The following is a 21362-nucleotide window of genomic DNA, read 5'->3' on the forward strand; positions in this document are numbered from 1 at the left end:
AAGAGTTAAAATCTTGGAAAGACAGTTTGATTTTATCCAATATCAACACATTTCCAGAAACTTAAACACATTAACCGACTCATTAGCAAACTATGTGTTAGATAGACATTTGCAAAATTGATAAAAAGAGAAGCATCATTGATGTTTCATACATGGATCACATAAAAACTGGAATAAACCCCGAAAATCAAAAATATATATAACTGTTTAAAGGTTTACATATAATGTTCTGTAACCAAGACAAAATCGGTCATATGACCCCAAAAAACTCAAAAACGGCTGGGGGGCACCCTAGCCTAGTGATGCTCATGATAGCATGCCACGGCCTGTGCAATCATGCGCAGAAGACGAGTCCATCGTCTAGGAACACCAGCAGTATGCCGCTGCAATCGTAGAGGCAACTCGTCGATCCGTACATCTGGAATCCCAAGGGTAAGACCCTCGACCTGTTCCTGCACAGCTGCAAGAGTCTCGGCCAAGTCAAGGTCACGGAGAATAGCTCTCCCAGGAGCCTCCCCTACTGGGGCAGCGGTCGGAGCTCTCGGACGAACTGATGGACGGACAGGACCAACATCTGCATGCACACATGAGTTTGATTAGAGTCTTGATAGAGTAAAGCACAAGGACATTATAAATAAAGAAACAGTAAACAGTGATAAGGTCGAGATTTTACCAAGATCGCCCCACTGCTCGCCATCCAGTAGCACCAAATCCGGATCACCTCGGAAATCCATACCAATATATGGATACTCGGAAAAGGCCATATCCTGCCGCTCGAACCACCTAAAGAAGGTGTCAGTAAAAGTAATCTGAGATTGACCTGCATGTCTGGACATGTGGTCAACCCACCTCTGCATGCGTGGCTCAGTGGGAGAAGGCAAGTCGAGTGCAATGTACTGAGGTTGCATCAGGGGTATCTTCTCCAAAGCGAAGGCAGTCAGAACTGAACCAAAACCAAAATTCTTCAGCTTCCCGTCCTTTACTTTGGTCAACTGGCCTTTCATCTGAACCAGTACTGCATCACACCAGTTAAAAACTTTCGGCTGAAGACACTCCAGGGCATGCTGCACATAAGACCTGTTGGCAACATGAGGGGATGCACTACCGGCCATCCTACAAATCGTGTACAGAATGGACCGGAGAGACCTGTCAGTGACCTCACGGATAGTAACCTTGCCGTCTCTGCTCGGCTGGGATCCTTCCCTACAATACTGACGGACATAGTCTCTCACGGAATCACTCCCTCGGGCCGAACCGGACAAAGAAATGGGGGCACCCCGCCTTGACAACCCAGTCAAGAAGTAAATGTCCACTATGGTCAAGGGGATGGACTTGCCCCTAATCTGGAACACCTGGTTAACAGGATCCCAAGCATCAAGCAGGTACTGCAGTAAAAGTATCTGTGCCCTCATGCTAGAAATGCGGAAGAATTTTAGCAAGCCACAGTTCCGCAGCGCGTTCACCGTGACAGGATCATGGAGGGCAATCATGTCCTCCTCTTCATGCTCTCGTTCTCGCCATGTAAGAGTCATTCTGCTCCAATAAACTCTGCAAAACAAACAAGAGGAGGAGTAAGATCCCTGACTTGGTGAGAAAATGGCAAAATTTCCATGAAAAATTGTGCAACAAAGAAGCTTTTCTGCGCCCAACGCAGGTAGAGAAGGGTCCCACCTGCGTTGAGGGACAAAATGCCCTTAATTAGCATGAACCCCAACGCAGGTTTCGAATGAGGCACCTGCGCTGATGGCAGAGCGCCCTAATGAAACCCCAGGGGCTCATGGGGGCAAGAAAACAGGCACAAAACTGGAAAATGAAACCATGAAAAGAGAGAGCTAAGGTTTAGCTCCTACCTGGTCCAGACGGCGCTGAGAATCGTCCACAGAATCTCCCGAAATCAGCTGGTGAAAAATCAAAAGGAAGAGGCACCTCCAAAGCTCCAACAAGCCAAATGCAAATGAAATGGTAAAATTGGGGGTAAAAACATCTTTTAATTGCTTTTTACGTAGTTCAAAGTGAAATATTAGCATTTTTACCTCATAATATCTATTGCTAACTAAGTTTGTTGCAGCAATTGATGATACAGTACTATCTCTGAAAAAGAAAAGGCTAGTCATGGTAAAATATGAATTTGATCTTATAAAAAACGAGCAGTTTTGGCAAAGTTCATGCTCGTTAAAAAATAAACGCAAAACCGAGTAGTTTTAGCAAGAGATTCATGCTTGTTAAAAAATAAATGCACATGTGAGCAGGCTTCCCCCAGAGTTCAAGCTCATCCGGAAAAAATGAACCGGTAAATAACCATTTGAGACCGTAAATTCATCAGCCATAAAAGCCTTGGTCGTGTTTGCACCGTCACCTCCACTTTTCATTTGGCCGATCATTCACATCCACTTGATTGTTTACCTATTTTGAGGAACAGCTGCGAAGAGTGATTTCACCTAGCCATCCTTGTGACACTGCCGTGAATGGAAAATTCCAACCTGTACCTGGAATTTGCTGCTATCCCAGTTTATCACTCGTTCCTCAAAATACGAGTCTTCTTTGAGCGCTTTTCACTGACTCGTAAAAAATGAAAAGTTTGCCTAGTTTTGGCCTTCCAGCTCGTTAAAAGGACTGGAAGAGCTATCCCTCCTCTAAATTTTAATCTTTTTGGACCTGAGGGATTATTGCACAAAAAGATCGAGCGCTTGTCTAGTTCGGCTCGATAAAGCTATCGAACATTCATCCCTTCTGTATTGTTTTATACTTTTTCGGACTTAAGGGATTAGATGACGAAAAAGGACCTTTGGAGTTAACTTTACGTACCCTTTTAGACTCTCTAAAAATTAAAAGGACCGAGTTGTCTTTGTTGCTAGACTCGTTAAATACATTAAATAGCGACAAACTTGTCTTTAGACGAGAACGAGTTTCCCTATCACTAGGCTCGTTAAAACATAGCGATGGGCTTGCCCGAAGGGCAGGTTATAGAACAAGCATATGTTATCCTCCTCAAGCTTGACAAAAATAAAGAGGTACTGGTCAGAAATGACTGGGGAAAAATTGGGAGAACCTCAAAGCTTAATGGTAGCAAGTCGCTCTTGAACATGACACTTTTGCCTCCGTAAAAACATCAGGTTGGGTTGTTTTCATTCACCGGTCCCTTCACCATGGTCTTGCCATACCATCCACATTTGGGGTAATGCTACCAATCCATCACATCAGTGTCGTTATATGTTCAAGAGATGTCATTCAGAGAGTGTCAACCGGGTCCCATCCACTGCCATACATCATCTTTCATCCTTTCATGACTGCCACCCTGAATCATATTTCACAGATCGTTTTCACCATCATCACAATTACTAGCTCTGTTCCGTGTCACTGATGTGGGATTCATTAAGGCCCTCCTTTGACAGATCGCTTCTTGTCGACATCAGCTCATTATCCAAGAAGTTGATCTAGGAACACCCCCTCAGTACTTTGAAGCTTCCATGCCTTAATGGCAAGTTTCTCACTTCCGGCGACAGGTATACATTAATGACCTTCGACCGGGAGACTTTGCGTGGTGTTCGACGCCAAATCCTATATTCATGCCACGTGAATTGTGCTGCAGTACCTTGAGGGTCATCATCATTATCGGTGATTCCTCTCGTGCTTGTTAACAGTTTACATCATTGACTGGTAATCAAGTGATGTCTTTCCATGTTCGACTCCAAGAAATTCTCACATGGATCGACCTGTACTTAGAGTGAAGATCGGACAAGTTTGAAGACCCCGGATCTAGTTTCATCCATCCGGGCTGCGATATATATTCAGGAGATAAAGACATAGACATGTGCAGCAGATGATCATCCTACTAAAAGGATGATAATTTAAGCAGAGAATTATCAGTCTACTATCAGACGATCGTCTGTTTATGTACAGAAAATGTATTTATAAAGCTGAGCATGGGAAATGCCCGCATCAGCTAGATCATGAAAGCAATATGAAAAATAATGTATTGTATTGTATTTTGTTACAGGTCACCTCCTGACGATTGAATGAACTTCGGATCCTCCTAATAAAGCATTTCACCCGATAAACAACCTCATACTTTAGGGAGCAACTGTTATAGACATTTTTGTGCCTTACAGCATAGAGCATGAAATGTCAATAATCTGAGGGATCCAAAGTCCCTAAACATGTTGTTCCTACCCCTAGACGAACAAGGTCAGCAAACCACAGCACTTCAGATCAGTTCTCCACTGAAAAACACTCAAAAACAGGTCAATTTTAGATCAAAGCAGCTGCTCCACTGGGCATCTGCACTGAATGTCAACTGCTCCATGGTGTACCTGCGCTGAATGTCAACTTCATCAAAGGCTACCTGCGCTGAGCGAATTTGGACATGTGGAGGAATCTTTCCTCAATGTGTCAGTGCCCAGGAAGCTTCCAAATTGACACTTGGATCAGAAGATTCGCCTAATGATGAGTAAAGAGGTTCTAAAACTCCAAGTGGAAGGTAGAATCTCTGAGTGGACTCAAGAACTAAAGAACAACTAGGGTTGAAAAGGACAACAGTCACACATCAAGCTGACTTATCTTCACTCCAAAACTCTATATAAGGATCTCATCCCATGGGATCTGGAGGCCGGAATTTTGTGCAAAGAATTGCTGTTGGTTTACAGTTGAGAGTATTGGGTGATTGCTTGAGGGAGGTGAAGAGGAGATTTCTTTCCGTCGGGAAGGTGATGCTGGATTGGACCTCTTATGGTTGTATCACCGCCTGAACCTTACTTTCTTCCATTAATAAAGCATTTGAGGTTCTTCTATTCGCATGTGTTTCAATGGTGTATTGTCTTACTTGCATATTTGATTTATGCTAATCCTTGAATCAATTATGAATGCATGCTTCTTGTAGTTTCCTTTTCTCGTCTTGTTTGCAGGATCTTGTGTAGCTGGGCCCGTGAGAAGACAAGGATCTGGGAGCAAGCAGCAAAGAGAGAAGATTGGATCGACCATTTGCGCAAGACATCGGTAAGTGGATCTCTTCCTTTCCTCTTTTGCATGTCATAAAGAAGTAACCTTACATAGCTTTGCTTCGGCTGTTGCTAAGGAACTATCACCCTTAGAGTGGGATAGGGTCATTGCGTGTTGGATACTTTTCCCCACAACAATCACCATCTGATTTGGCAGAAGTGGCAAGAGTAGAGACTTGCAACATGATTTCCTCCACCTCATCTGATTTAAGAAGGATTACCAACAATTCTGAAGTTGATAGTTATACTGAGGTTATGCCACTAAGCCCCATTGATCTAGCATAGCAATCAATTTTTCTAGCTTGTTCGGCAAACCCAAATCCACATTCACCAATTGTATGGGTAGACCGTTCGTTAGAATATGGTACTTCTTCGAATCATTTCTCACGTATAAATTCTACCGATGAAGGAATCGTCCTATCAGTGATGATAGGAGAAGAACCTTGGGAATATTATCACTATCATTCCCATCTCCAAATGACATCAAAGATTATTCAAATGAACTAAACCACCCTTTAGTTGTTGATTTCCTTTCGAATTTAGTTTTCATAGACACAGTAGAATCTGAGGGAAACCTGTCAAATATTGAAGAAACGATTTCTATTAATATTTCGACCAAACCTGATGTTGTAAAGAATATTCATGTCAGCAAATCTTATTCTCCATCAGAACATGATAGTTACCATAATCTGTTTCGTGAATTTTGAGATATATTTTCATGGTCTTACAAGGAGATGCTAGGCTTTGAATCTAGTATTGTAGAACATGAAATCAAAATGTACCCTGATGTCAAGCCAATATGAAAGTGGCTTTGACCTGTTCATCCAAAGAAGGATGTTGCAATTAAAGTAGAAGTTTGAAAACTTTTGCGTGCTGGTTTCATTTACATTGTACCTCTTACTGACTAGGTTTCCAACATTGTTCCTATCATGAAGAAACAAGGGACAATTTGAATTTGAATCGATTATAGGGATGTAAATCAGGCATGTCCAAATGAAAATTATCCTACTCCTCTTATCAACCAGATTATTGACGAATGTGCGGATGCGAAATATTTTCATTTATGGATGGTTTTTCAGGCTATAATCAAATCAATATCTGCCCACGGGACGAATCTAAAACAACTTTTATTTGTCCATGGGGGACATTCATGTATAGGAAACTCCCATTCGGTTTAAAGAATGCAGGGGAAACATTCCAAAGGGTAATGAACTATGCCTTCTATGACATCAAGCACATTGTCCAACCTTACCTTGAAATTTTACTTGCTCATTCATGAAAGCAGACTGATCACCCGCAACATTTGAGAGCAATATTTTTACAGTGCCGACACTACAAGATAGGACTCAATCAACACAAATGTTTGTTTTTTGATGGTTCTGGTCAATTGCTTGGATTTGTAGTGTCTAGAGAGGGGATTCGACTCGATACATTAAAGGTTAAGGAAATTCTTGATCTGCCTCCACCTTCAAATATTTTACAGTTATAGAGACTCCAAGGGAAGGCTAACTTTCTGAGGAGGCTCATTCCTAATTACGTTGAGATGGCTAAAGGTTTTATGCGTATATTTTGAAAAAGGAGATACCCTTCCATTGGGATCGGGTTGTGCAAGCTTCCTTTGATGCTCTTAAATATACCTTGATTAGAGCTTCGTTAATGTATTCTCCAAATTATCAAAATGGCTATTACCTGTATCTCGCCATTACAGATACAACTATTGGCATGGTTTTAGTCCAATAGGAAAATGGGATTGAACATCCAATTTATTATTTGAGCCACAATCTCAATGATATAGAAAGTAAGTACTCTTATGTCTAGAAACTAGTTTTGGCAGTTGTGAAAGTTGTTCAAAGGTTTCGCCATTACATCATGCTCTGGAAAACAACTGTCACTTCGGATTGCAACGCTGTGACATACATTTTGTCACGTCAATTACTGGGGGGGAATACTCAAAATGGATAGTCATTTTGCAGGAGTTTGATCTAGAATTCATCAAGTCCAAACCAAAGAAATTTCTAGTTTTCACAGAGTTACTTTGCGACCTTTCCTCGACCTCCATTGATTCAATATATGAACCATCGATTTTGGATAAGTCTCTATTTCTGATATCATCATTTGATGCATGGTATGGAGATATATTGATCTATCTCCAGGCCCAAACTTTCTAGTCTGATACCTCTCGCCCGCAACAACAACGTATTTGATACCAAGCCAAAGATTATCTGATCATTGGTGACAATCTTTACCATCATGGTATTGATACAATTTTATGGAGGTGACTCACACATGAGGAAGCCGAAAAAGAATTGAATGATTTCCATTCAGGTGCCTGTGGTGGACACTTATCTGGATATGCAACCACATAGAGAATTCTCTATTCTGATTAATTATGGGCATATCAAACCTCTATGAGAAACACAACTGGATTCACAACCTTTTAGTTGGTGTATGGTTCAGAAGAAACCCTACCGATACAATGTGAAATGTCATCTCTCAAACTCACGATTGACCTGTTACCGGACACTTCTAATGAAAAAGGCATGTTCCTTAGAATTAATCCATCTGGATGAAACCTATTGTGATGTTGCATTGGCTAACAAAGCACATAAGAAATGAATCAAGGTGCAATATGATATAAATTTCAAGCCTCATATATTCTCAGAAGGAGACTTGGCCTTTCTTTACGATCAGGAAGCTAATAAACTCGGAGCAGGGAAATTCGAACCAATGTGGATGGGTCCTTATATTGTCAAGTGTGTTGTGGCAAAAGGTGCCAAAGAGTTAGTAGATTATGATGGGATTCCATTGTCACAACCCAGAAATAGGTTGTACCTCAAACGTTACTATGCTTGATTGGGTGTAGTAAAACTCAATGTATATATGCTTTCATTGCATATGTGTGTGTGTATCTTTTAGAGTTTTTATCTGGCTAGTAATCCGCATTGCATTTTTTGCAGATGTCAAAGTCTTTGGAACCTTTTGTGGGTTATGCTAATGGTGCTAGTTGTAGTACACAAAATTGTCTTTTGCAGCATGGGCTATTTTCACTCCAAGTGGTGAGTTAGTGAGTTTTCAAGGGATTTGTATCAGTCGATCGACAAACAACATTGCTGAGTATAGTGCGTTGATTGAAATTCTCTTTGATGTCATTTCACTTGGCATTCGTCGAATCATCGTTAGCCTGGACTCACAACTTGTTGTACTACAATTAACAAACATTTATACTGTCCGAAATCCAACAATTTTTCATATGTTCCTTAGAGTTTGTATTTTGGAAAGGCATTTTGAACACATTCAATATCAACATATTTCCAAAAACTTTAACACATTAACTAATTCTCTAGTGAATTATGTGTTAAATAGACATTTGTGACACATGTAAAAGTAATATTTTCAATTCACATCATCAGTTGAATAGGATTGCATATAACCATAGAAAAATCTGAAAGTAGAATAGATAGGTGTTTAAAATGTTTTTACAAAATTTTTGTCCAAGACATATTTGGTCATCTGAACCAAAAAACTCAAAATGCTTGCAAAACATCCTAAGTAGATCTAGTGGTGCTCATGATAATAGGTCATAGGCTGTGATATCATGTGTAAAAGCCTTTCCCAATGGCTATGAACACCAATAGTGTGGTGTTGTAGCCTGATAGGTAACTCCTCGATCCGGACATCCGAAATACTAAGGATTAATCCATCTATGTGATCCTACAACTCTATTAAGGTCTCGGCCAAATCTAATTCCTGGAGAATTGCTCTCCCAGTGTTTCTCCGTTGGCCCACCTGCAACCTGTTGGTGCCCCATAGGTCAAACAATACCCACATATACATTCATAAGAATGATTTTATTTTAGTCTTGGAAACATTAAAAACACAAAAAGCATGTAGAAACTTGAAAAATCAAAAAACACTTTTGGTAAAAGAATTTAGCACCCCATTGTGCTCCAACTGGTAGAATCAAATCTAGATCTCCTTGGAAAGCCATCCCTGAGTATGGATTCTTTTCGATGATGAGGTGTTGTCGCTCAAGCCAAATGAAGAATGTAGTCAAAAAAATGATTGTTAACTGACTCGCATGTCGAGCCATCAATTCGACCCACTTCTACATCGTGGATCTCTAAGACTAGCTACACTCAGTGATACATGTTGTGGTTGCATCAATGGGATTATATCTAAGGTAAAAGTGATTAAGATCAAACCATACTAGAAATTCTTTGTCTTACCACATTTTACCTTGGTCAGTTGTTCTTTCAGTGAAGAAAGCACATCCTCGCTCCAATTGAAAACTTTTGGCTCTAGACACTCCAATGCATACTACATATATGATTTGTTCGCTAGATGTAGTATCACACTACCAGCCAATTTTGTGATTTTGAATAGGATTGTTCTCAAAGGAAAATCGCCTACATCCTTGATGTATATTTTCCCATCCTTGCTAGGCTGTGTACCTGGCCGAAAAAACTGTCTAATATAATCTCTCACCGATTCACCTCCATGCGCAAATCTAGAAAGCGAGATGGGGGCACCTTGCCTCGACAGTCTGGTTAGAAAGTAAATATCATCAATGGTAATAGGGACCATCTTGTCCCTAATGGGAAAAGTTTGATCTATCGGATCCCATGCATGAACAGGGAACTGCAGTAGTTCTATTTGTTGCCTCATTCTGGACAACTTGAAGTATTTGAGTAACCCACATTTTTTGAGGGCCTCAACTGTACCTAGATTGTTTAGGGCAACCATGTCTTGTTCTTCATGCTCTCTTTATTGCCACATAGCTGACATTTTGATCCAATGAAAGCCTGAAGCACAATAATAATATTAGTTAGGATCCTTTTCATGCAAAAAACAAGACAAATTTTGGAGCAAACAACTAAATCAAACTTGGGAAAATCACCCAGCACAGCCCAGGCATAGAGACAGTGCCCTGTAGAGCATGCAACCTTATATCTGGGTGCTCTTTAGCATAGTTTTCAATGTGAAATCCTACACTGATCCCAGGGAAAAAAATGAAACCTCAGGGGCCACAAAAAACCCTAAAACTTGCATGAAATGACAAAATAATGATCTTAAAAGAAAGAAGAGAGGTTAAATTCCTACCTAGTCTGGGCAGCTCGAGAAATGGTCCAGAGAATTTCTCATAATCAGTTGATGAAGTTTGAGGTAAAAAACTAGCTCAAAGCACAAAACTGAATGGTAGGTTCCAAATGGTAAAATTTCATGGTAAAAACTTGTTTTATGTTTATTTCATGTTCATTAATTGGGTAAACATTAGTATTTGCCTATTTTTACCTATGAAACAGGTATTTCCCTATGAATTCGACGTGCTCAACTATAAATTGTACCTTTGACCACAGAGCACACTTTAATCTCTTTTTCAAGCTCTGTTAAAACAAAGAGGGAACCCCCTTGGAGTCCTCTTTAAGCTCTTTTCAGACTCTCTAAACATGAAAAGATTTACAAGTGCTTGTCCTTTCTAGCTCGTTAACGGATTGGAAGCAATATCTCTCTTGTATTATTTTACACTTTTTCAGGCTTGAGAGATTAATTTAAGAAAAAGAACTTGTGGAGTTTTCTTTTTGTCCCTTTTTCAAATTCTCTAAACATGAAAATGACCAAGTTATCTTTTTCGTAAACTCATTAAAATGTCAAATAGTGACAAACTTGTCCATCTAGAGAAGACCGAGTTTCACCTTTGCTAGACTCGTTAAAACATCAAATAACTATGGATTCACCCGAAGGGTGAAACTATACAACAAGCATATGTTATCCTCCTCAAGCATGATAAAAATAAAGAGGTACTGGTCAGCAATGACTAGGGAAAATGGGAAAAAGGGGAAAACTACTTTATGATAGCAGGTTGCTCTTTAACATGACACTTTCACTCCATCACCATGACTATTGAGGTTGGGTTATCAGCTTGATGGTTACCATACTGTTGGTCTATCATACGATCCATCACTTTTTTTTGGGTCAATGTTACCAATTCATTTCAGTGTCACCGACATGTTCAAGAGAAGTCATTTAGTCGAAATTCATCCTTTGCAATACCATAAACCTTCATTTTCATGACCGCCATTCCTAAACCTTGTGTCATCAGTCAAATTCCATCTCTAAAAATCACTACACTTGTTTCGTGTCACTGATGTGGGAAACATCAAGGCCCTCCTGCGACGAGTTGCTTCTTATCGACATCATAACGTTATCCAAGAAGTTGACTTAGAAACACCCTTCAAGTACCTTGAGGCTTGCATACATCAATGGCTAGTTTCTTGCTTCCGGCGATAGGTTGACATCAATGCATTGGACCAAAATACTTTGCATGGTGTTGGACATCAAGCCATCCATTTACACCGTGCAGAATATATTTCTATACCTTGAGGATCATTATCATTATCGATGATTTGTTTGGCATCTGTTAAAAACTTACATCATCGGCTGGTAATCAGATGGTGTCTTCCCATGTTAGACTTTAGATCACATATTCACATGGTTAGACTCATACTTGAGTAAAATATTGAACAAGATAGAAGACCTCGGATCTGGTTTCATCCATCTGGGTTGCAATTTTAGGAGTACTAAATCATATGTACAATGGTTTTACATTGATGGTCATTTCGATCATGGGTTTATATCTGTAGATGACTGTTTATGTACATGTAATGAAAGTTTATAAGCTAAGCATGGGTATGCCTTCCCTCGGTGATTCATGTAAAAATAAAAAATCATGAATATGTATTGTAATTGATGCAGGTCACCTTCCACTTCGATACCTCCTCATCACATCGTAAATAATTTCATTCGACATTGGCATTTTTGCAGCCTCATGCTTTAGGGGGCAGATATTACAAATCCATTTGGGCACATCAATCCCATCATCTAGATCAATGTTTTAGGGCTCGTCAAACCGTAATTACAATTGCTACATGCCCTAAACAAGTCACCCATTTGAATGTCTCCTTCCCGAACAGTTTCATGACTTGAAGACATCCAAAAATAGCCTCTAGAGGGAGCAACGCATGTAGGCCCATGTAGGGTGCATTGCAGAGTAGTTAAGTCCATATCAGGGTTCTTTGTAGAGCACTTAGGCTTCCTTTCACCTATGTTGGGTGAGTTTGAATGAAATTCACATAGGGTTTGGGGAATATTCTTATTTTTTGGAGTCATCTAGAAGGTTCCCTGACTTATCAACTCCTATGCACTCGAAAATGGATGAGGAATGAGTTAAGTGCATCCTATCCTCTCATCCCTTCCTCCATGGAACTAATTCTAAGTATGGAAGGCCATTCAATGCCACCATTTATGAAAAAACCTCCTTCATCTTCCTATAAATTGACTACTCATCAAAGTGATTAGGGGCTGGATTATGTTGAATTGTGAGGAGATAATGCTTCTATGAGATTTGGCTTTGAAGTAAGTATTGTAATGCTACAAGTTTGTCATGTTTTTGATGTGATGTGGATGGGATCCAAGCTGGAGGAATGGCTTTGAATCAGACACAAATGGTTGTAATTCCTTCTTCTATTCAATAAAATGTTTGAACCTTTCTCCCATATGTTTGTATTGCTTTATAATGCTTATATGTGTGAAATGTATCTGATTCCATTCACTTATATTCAATAGATCTTTTTCTTTGATTGATTCTTTGTTTTCTATTGTGTTTACAGGTACTTCTCAAGCGTATTAAGTATGAGAAGGAGTGATGGGATTGATATAAAGGAGATGAGAGTAAAGTAGAACTACAAGTAGGTCTTCTCATCTTCTCATCTTATCTATTTCTTATAGGAAAAGACTAAAACACTTTAAATTGTTGTTCTAGATATGGCTACTTATCTAGCGAATTAGTATTTATGTGTAAATACTAGATTTTCCAAAACACCTCCCAGATAGCCCAAACTACCTTTTGTGCAAGTCTAGTAGCCAGTCTCCCAGCCTCCCAGAAGAAATTGTGCAATCCTTGCCAGTATTTCCCCATGTATGTGTTATGTCATTCCCAAATTTACTTTGATTTTCGATGATAGATTTATTTCCATGTATGCCGCTTTGTCTCTAGATATAGTAGGTGTTTTCCCACCTCTTAATAGTTCACGATCAATGGCCTCCAAGAGAGTAAGATCAAAGGACACTGACAAAAGTGCAATTGGAGCAGCAGTTGAGCGACTGTCCATGAGTCTACTAATCTATGAAGATACCAAGTTGATTGTAGACAAGGACATCAAGCTAAAATGGCAAGTGGTAAATGATGCATTTGCAGGAACTTTTGGGGAAGACCTCGAGGACCACCAAGTATACGTGAAAATTCACAAGTCTAGCTTGTACAAGATTGCATGCAGATAACCTACGTTCCCATGCACGAACATGACACAATGGATCGTCTCGCACACTGATCCTGAGATGATGAATTTGAGCAGTGTCAATGAGATGAAGATTGCAACCTTCTAGGCATAGGATTATGATGAGATGTATCATATGTCAAAGCCCATGACTATCATGAAGACTCCCTTCAGCTTACCCAACAGCAATGCCAACTCCAGAGATATTTTTAAGAACTAAATAAAGGAGTCGACTAGATTCAATATGACACTCAACCAGGTCTACAAGAAAACGATATTGCGGAAAGCATATCAACACTTGGTCATATTTTCATCTCGACTGTATGGCCAAGAAAGCATGGAACCCTTCCCATAGAGTTGGGTGACTGCACTAGACCAACTCGCCGGAGAGGGAAAACCATGTAATTGGTCTGACATGTTGGCTAATCAGCTGAAGGAATAGGTAACAAGGGCTCGACAGCCACCCAAATGTATGCAAGTAGAGATCTACATGTCTGCCTACATCTTCGGTGAAATATGTGCCCAATAGGAGTTCCCGAGTTTGGAGTGGGCATGGTCACCAGCGGAGATTGCTTTGAACACTTATTCTAAGATGTTGTCTGAATGTAGCTTTAGAGGAGTTATCACATGACTGTCTGATCATTTTGTCACCCCAGTCTACAAGATGATATTCGAACATGATCCACCCCACATGTCGAAGGTAGCAATGGAGGTACTGATAGACATAGTTGATTGCTATGCCTCATCATCAACACCTTCATACGAATGCATAGTGTGGAGAATCCTCTGCATGTTCTACCAAAGTTTGGCTTGGACATACTCGTCATGTAAAAAGTAGCATATCACATCTCAACATGATTGACAGCTAGACTACACTGGAAGAAGAATGCACCTTGGCTCACTCTTCTGTTGTGGATTCAATTTTACGAGATTTAGAGTTTCAAGCAGGCAGATGTCGAAGAAGAACAGACGAAGAAGTATCCATTTGACCTCTAAAGTTACAATCCATATGATCCACATTGTCTTGTGAAATATCATTGTGCGAGAGTACAATTCAATTGGATCCATGGGGTATTTCATTGGGCGAACATGGACCCTTGGAGATATTGCTACAGTTCATCCAGACCCAATGAATAGATCGGCTTCGCTGTGGAATGGTTAGCAAAGCAACGCGAAGTAGCATCTTGGAGAGCACTAGAAGCAAAAGCAGTAGCAGAGGAGAATATAACATGTGCGACAAGGGCAAGAGGAAGATTTTTGATCACATGGAGGAAGAGAAAAGCTGCAAGTTTCGAGGAGATCCACTTGTGGAGAAAGTAGCTATGGCTATAGAGGCGAAGAGGCAACAATGTGACAAGCGAAATGCGAAAAGGTAGAGAGAGAAATGAAGAATGGAGGAAATAGAGAAGGAGTTGCATGAGTTGAAGGAGTAACTCCAAAAGGAACAGGAGCTGCGCAAACAAGTGAGGGAAGCATAGTAGCAACAAGTACAACAGGGGGTGCAACATGTGAATATGGATGAAACAATGCTCGTACAACTAGTGGAGTCATTAGAATAGCTCGCATTAGGTGAATAGGGTGAACCATCGCATGAGCAGGACTTCACTTAGGAGATAGAGCAAGTGCTTGAGTAGATGGATATGGATATGGAGTAGCAGGAGTTAGAGCAGGACATTGAAATCATGCCTCACCACCAAGAGTTTGAAAAATCAGCATCACTGCATTCAGAAGATGACCAAGTCCCTAGTGACCAATGAGACACTGAGATCCTTGGAGGTCAGCGGGAAGGAGAGATGCAAAACATCTCATTTGACGAATATCAACATAGAGTTGTGCAATATCACAAAATGTCAACTATTAAAGATCATACATCCCTTGCGGAGTATGAGGAATGAGTGATCATGTCTGACGGGCGCAAACATCTAGCAGCCTTGGCCGATGATACTAGAGCATACGCTGAAGCCATTAGCTCAAGTGTTCACTTTCTGATAGCTAATAATGAGGGAATGGATAAGGAGCTATAGACGACCAAGCAAGGAGGAGAGTTGGTAACAACGTCCACTCGAGAAGAATTGAAGAAGGAAAGATTGGATGAAGTTTAATCCCTCAACACGGTTATGTGAGCGTTGTATTCCAAGTTTGGTACTGTGCATAAGGGAGTCGTCGATCTCAATGAATCGCAACAGTGATGTGCTAGAAGAGCATGTACCTTGGCGAACGTTCATGCTGCTGTTGATTACATGAAAACATGGACGATGAGATACAAGAGAACCCCAATTGACTTGCCTAAGATGATGAATCTTAGAGTGGTCAAGCTAAAGGCACATATCCAGAGTCAGATCCAGAACTATGAAAAGTACTTGTAGCTCATCATTGCTCTATAATGTTCCCATGCACGTGTATTCAAGAGTATGGATGTTGTGGTGCATGCACATGCGATCCCATCTATTAGGAGTCTCACCCAGGTGAAGACAAAGGCACAGGTCCAACTAGAGCTTGACTCTTACTTTGAAAAGTTCATGCACATTGCCACTATCCCATACTTGCCCATCAGTGCAAACATCATGCAAAAGTATGTTGTTGGTCCGGCTACATTGAAGACAATGATCCACATGCTTTCAGACGAGTTGGAAAGAGGAGCTTGAGTAGTGTACCCGGATGCTATGGAGGTAAGATTTATGTTGTAGAAGGATGTCACCCTAGATTACATGGAAATCATCGCAGACTACCAATCTTCGCATCAATACAATATTGTTGATCATCACAAGGATGTTGAGGAGTTTCACGTCCCATGGTTGTCCGAGTCATAGTGATGTCTTGCATGGCTTGCTTAAGCCATTTTGTCTCACATGGGTACATGTGCATTGTAATGTAACATCTTATCAAGTGTAACTTCAAGTGTTGATAGTTGGATGTAATAGTCATAGAGTAGATGAAGAGTCATGAGGGCAGATGAATTATAACAAAGAGGAATGTCAAGGGTCACCCCACCCTTCGCTATAAATAGTCCGTCATAACTCATTGTAGAGGCTTTTGGTCAGCCAAGCTTCCAATAGGACTATCTTAGAGAGAGCTTGGACAATATTGTAATGAGCCTTGGCTTCTCCAATGTGCGATCTAGTACATCTCTTTGGAGGAGAAGGCTATTGTGGTTGTAATATTCCACTATTGGAACTAGTGGTTGAACATGGATGTATTGTATGATTACAACTTACACTTATTAATATAACAAGAGCTAACACATTTCATGTATACGTTGTATTGTATTCTATGTTATCTAGTTTACTCTAAATGATATATGTATATGTTTTCTTATGCATGCATGTATAAATTTCTGTATATGTGTGTATGTCTTTCTGAAATGTGTTGTCGGTTTAACCATCACTTTGGATTGCTAGCTAAGTTGCCTTCCATGTTGTGATGCATCTTTTCTCGTGTGTACCCTTAACTCTGTGCTATCACAGGTTTCCAGGGGGCACACTTATCTCAATCCCCGTGTGTTAGAACCTCTCATGCACCTTCCTTAGCTCACTGCATATGTCACACCCTTGCTACCAACAAAGTTATCTTACTTTTCTCTGTGTGAAATCATGGTCAAGGCATTACCGTACGACTCACTGCTGGGACTAATACATGAAATGATCTAAGGTCTAATTGGGACTTATTATCGGGGAGATCCCTTGACATGTTGGCAGGGCCAACACCGTCAACAAAAGGGTATCTTGTATTTAAAAGGAAATAAAGCCTTTAAAAATAGCGCAATCCCTCAAGGATCAGTTCTTGAATGCATGCACTATTAGTGAAACTTAGAAAAATATAAAACAAATAGTACACTTTCCCTACACTCTAGTATCAACTCAGTATTTCTCAGAATTGACATGCATGAGTTTCTCATGAGTAAATATTCAGTTAGCTAGAGTAGCACTAGTGGAGTTCATTAGTGTCACAACTGACTATTAGCTCACTATTAGTTCTCTCAATAAGTTTGAGAACTAATTTAACTGAAGTGACTCATGAAACTAATCCAGGTGGATATTGGTGGCCACCTGCCAATTCAACTTGGACCCCCACCAGTGTTTCTTTCAGTCTTTCAGTTTCCTTATTTGTAGCACAATTTACTATTTTTGGTAGTTTTTCGGGTCCTGAACTTCCGGAGCCGTTTTGAGGCCCTAAACGACATTTTTGGGAAAACTGGGAGCAACATGGGACCATGGACAAATGTTTGTCTTCCCAAAGTTGTAGTCCTTGGATACATATTTCTAACGAGGTATTGTGCACATCAAATGAAGATTATATGGCAAAGTTACGACCCTGGGAAGTTGATGTACCAATTTACCAAAAATAGGGCCCATAGTTTGGCGCTTAATCTCCTAGGGTTAGTTTTGGATGTTTAGGGTTTTCCATTATCTCGCAACAATACATAGGCCTTTTACCCTCATTGTAAGACAGTTTAAAGGCATGTAGCCACCACATCTCTCCTTAGAGATAAGCTACCATCACCCGAGCTAGTTTATTTCCATTTCTGTTTGTAAGCATATTTCAATATTTTACATTAATGAAATGAAGTATTATTTCTACTGTATCTCTGTATTTATGGTTAAATAAGTCTTTTTTTTTACAACTCATAATTAACTCACAATGGAATACTACAAAGTAGGGAGAACATATACATGACTTCCAAAAAACTTCCAACTTAAATTTCCTAAGTTATATAATTTTAATTCAAGGACAAATTAAACTGGAATTTCTTGTTGACATTTCTCAACAAAATGTTACAAATTCAAACCATACTATTAAGATATGACCATGCTAAGTATTAACAACAGTGATAGCTTCCTCACATGGGAAGGACAGGAAATAATCGTTTAGTTTGTCTCTTGTTGCTACTCTGATGGTGATAGCCTCCTTTTATTCTCAACCTTTGGTTTGAGAGGATTTTTTACTAATGTAGTATACACCCTCAATCTCTCTCACATGGCATGTTTGATGTTTCCTTCCTCATTGATTTCTAGTGGATGCCTAATTTTTTATGGCCTTTATCTTTAACACATTTCCCTCTTCTCTTATGGGTACCACAGGGCTGCGCACACAATATGCATGGGATCTAAGCTTTTAGATCTTTTAGATTGTTCTAATTTTTTTTCTTCACATATATATATATTACTTTAGCCTCAAGGGTTAACTCAAGGAATCATGAGGCAGATGAAGGACCTCTTATCTCCTTTTATCTTAGTCAAGAAGTTGGGGGTTACAAGTCTGACTCTTTTGGTCCCTTCAAGGTTAATTTCTATAATTAAGGTTAACAATTTAGTCCATTCACCATCAAGAAATAATTTTAAAAAAAATTGTGAAACTCATTTTGAATCTAAAATATAAAAATTCTTTGTTCTAACTACTAAACCATAAAATATGTAATATACATCTTGAGTACGCCTAATGGATGCAACTTGAGTGAGCTTAATGGTTAAGAGAGTGTGCTTTCTCCTAAGACATCATGAGTTCAAATTAAGAGGCTTGAGGTAGAGCATGTATGACTATGTAAACTTTAGCATTCACATCATTGTATAGAGGTGCGACCCTTGTCCCACAAAAAAAAATCTCTTACACTACTTTAGTAAATGACTAAGTTGTAACCCAATAGAAATATTAGAGAGAAAGAGTAGATAGAGATTACACGCAACACCAAACACACTTTGATATATTTATTGATCACAACAGTTACACATATAAAGGACACAAATCTCTCACTTCCACACATCTAGATAATGGCTACAACTCATAGATGAGAAACAACAACTTCTAGATTCATGCTTCACGCTCATTAAGGGATCTAGCCTCAAGGAAATCATATATATATATATATATATATATATATATATATATATATATATTTGGTCTCACCCATGGGGATTTGAACCTTGAATCTCATAACTTATATAATACTTCATAAAACAAGAATTAAGTTGTCTTGGTGGGCTAAATTAATTATATTTATTATTCATTATTGATATTATATAATCATTATTTTCCTTTATTACAATACAATTAGTATTCTTTTTAACTAGTGATGTTGTAGCGGTTACAACCACCCTCCAAAATCTTTCCTTATCTTCGTTTTGGAGCCTCCCTACCAACCATCCTTAGCAGAATGTCTTGCAATGTCAAGTACATAGGCTTCATTGATTTCTCAGCAGCTTACTAGCTAATTTGCTTCAATCCCTTCATAGGTTGCCATTTCGTACATGGGCTAGTTGTTGGCTGAGAAGCTCCCTCAGAAAATTGTGCAATTCTAGAAGGGAACCAACCTTCCCCCCACAAATTGTGCATCTACTAGACAGACTGCTCACCTCCAAAATTGCATAGAAGAGTCAGACATGCTTGCTTGGAAAAACTGCACAATCTAGCCTAGAACTGTAGCTCAGCCCATAAATTGTGCAAGTTTGGGTAGCAGTCACTTGCTCCTCCTAAAAATTGTGCAATCCCTTTGGGATAGCCAGCCCTACTCCTCTTAGAAATTGTGCAAATCCCTCTCTTAGTCAAGAAGGTTGTTTCATGTGCCTTGAGGTTGATCGGTTCTCTCTGGGACCAAACAAACCTGATTTGCATGCATGGGCTGCTCTTTGCGAAATATCAAAAGAAAGCATGCAAAAGGCATCCCTAGATTTGAGGGATCTATTTTTAGTAGCTAGAGGTTACATGCATAGATCATTTTAGAAACCTCTCCCAAAGTGTCTCTTTTTCCTAGATTTGTGACATCTACATCATAACCTCAATCTTATCAGAACTCATGACTCAAACAATGCTGAGCTCATTCGTCACATTGACCTTGTAGCTCTGACATCCCACATTGCATTAGGGAGTCTTCAACACTTTCAGCTTAGTTGTTTCAAGGTAAGTCTACTTTTAATGTCTTGTGCTGCATTTCTATCACCTCTTGTGTTTCGCTTTGTGTAAGTATTGTCTGCTTGATTTCAATGAGTTCTTTCTATCATTTTGATGTATGTCAGCCTGTAGAAGCATCCTTTCAGTTTTCCATTGCATCCAATTGCGATCGCATGCATGAAACTGTTTTGCACCAACAGTTTCCGTTGCGGTGACTCGCTTCACATGCATGCATGTTTTCCCATTTTTAGAATCTTGCACTTATTGTTTTCATGCATGATCATTCACTCTTGTTTACATTTAGTTTCACCATGCTTTCAAACTTCTCATGTTTTCAGTCACCCGTTGGCGAGTCTGGGCTGCCTTGGCCAAGACCTTGCCTTGCCCAAGACCTTGCCTTGCCCAACTAACATTGCAAATTTTTGGAAGTGAAGTCTCCACCTTCCCTCCATAGATTTCCCAAGTTTGGCCCTAAACTGACCTCCAGGCATACATTGCACAATTATGGGAGGTAGTTCTTTGTTGTCCCTGGAAACTATGTAATGCGGTTTGCTGGTTTACATGTCATTGCTAACTGAAATTGTGAATTGTGCAGTTTCAGTCTTGAGCAGGCTAGGCTGAACTATACATTGTGGAGTCCCAGTAGCTAGTCAGCCTCCCGACAACTCAGACTGTGCCTTGCACAATTTTGGCAGTCAGTCTCCCACCCTCTCGGTGAAAATTTCGTAATCTTCACAGACAGTCACAAAGGTATGTTTCATGTCAGTCCTCCAGTTTGTTTTGGTTTTCGACTAAGAGATTTCTTGTCATGAGTGTTTCTATGTCTCAAACTATCACCTGCGCTCTTCTGCCTCTTAACATCACATGTATAATGGTTTCGAGGAGAGCATAGTCGAAGACACCATTCAGAGCATAACTAGGGATGTAGTCGATGAAGTGTATATGAACTTTCCTATCTATGAAAACATCAATTTGTTCATAGAAAAGGATATCAAGATGAAATGGCAGTGACGTCACAACGAGAAGCATCATCAACAACAACAGAAGGTAGCACATCTGCATTCGAAAAATGCAAGAGGAAGGTTGCTGACAATGTAGAGGTGGAACAAAGTTGCAAGCTCAAGAAAATCCACTTGTGATGAAAGAATTTTTG

This window comes from Pinus tabuliformis, chromosome 5_1 (assembly GCF_031772625.1).
Source record: "Pinus tabuliformis cultivar Carrire ecotype Pingquan chromosome 5_1, CPIR1, whole genome shotgun sequence".
Classification (NCBI taxonomy): domain Eukaryota; kingdom Viridiplantae; phylum Streptophyta; class Pinopsida; order Pinales; family Pinaceae; genus Pinus; species Pinus tabuliformis.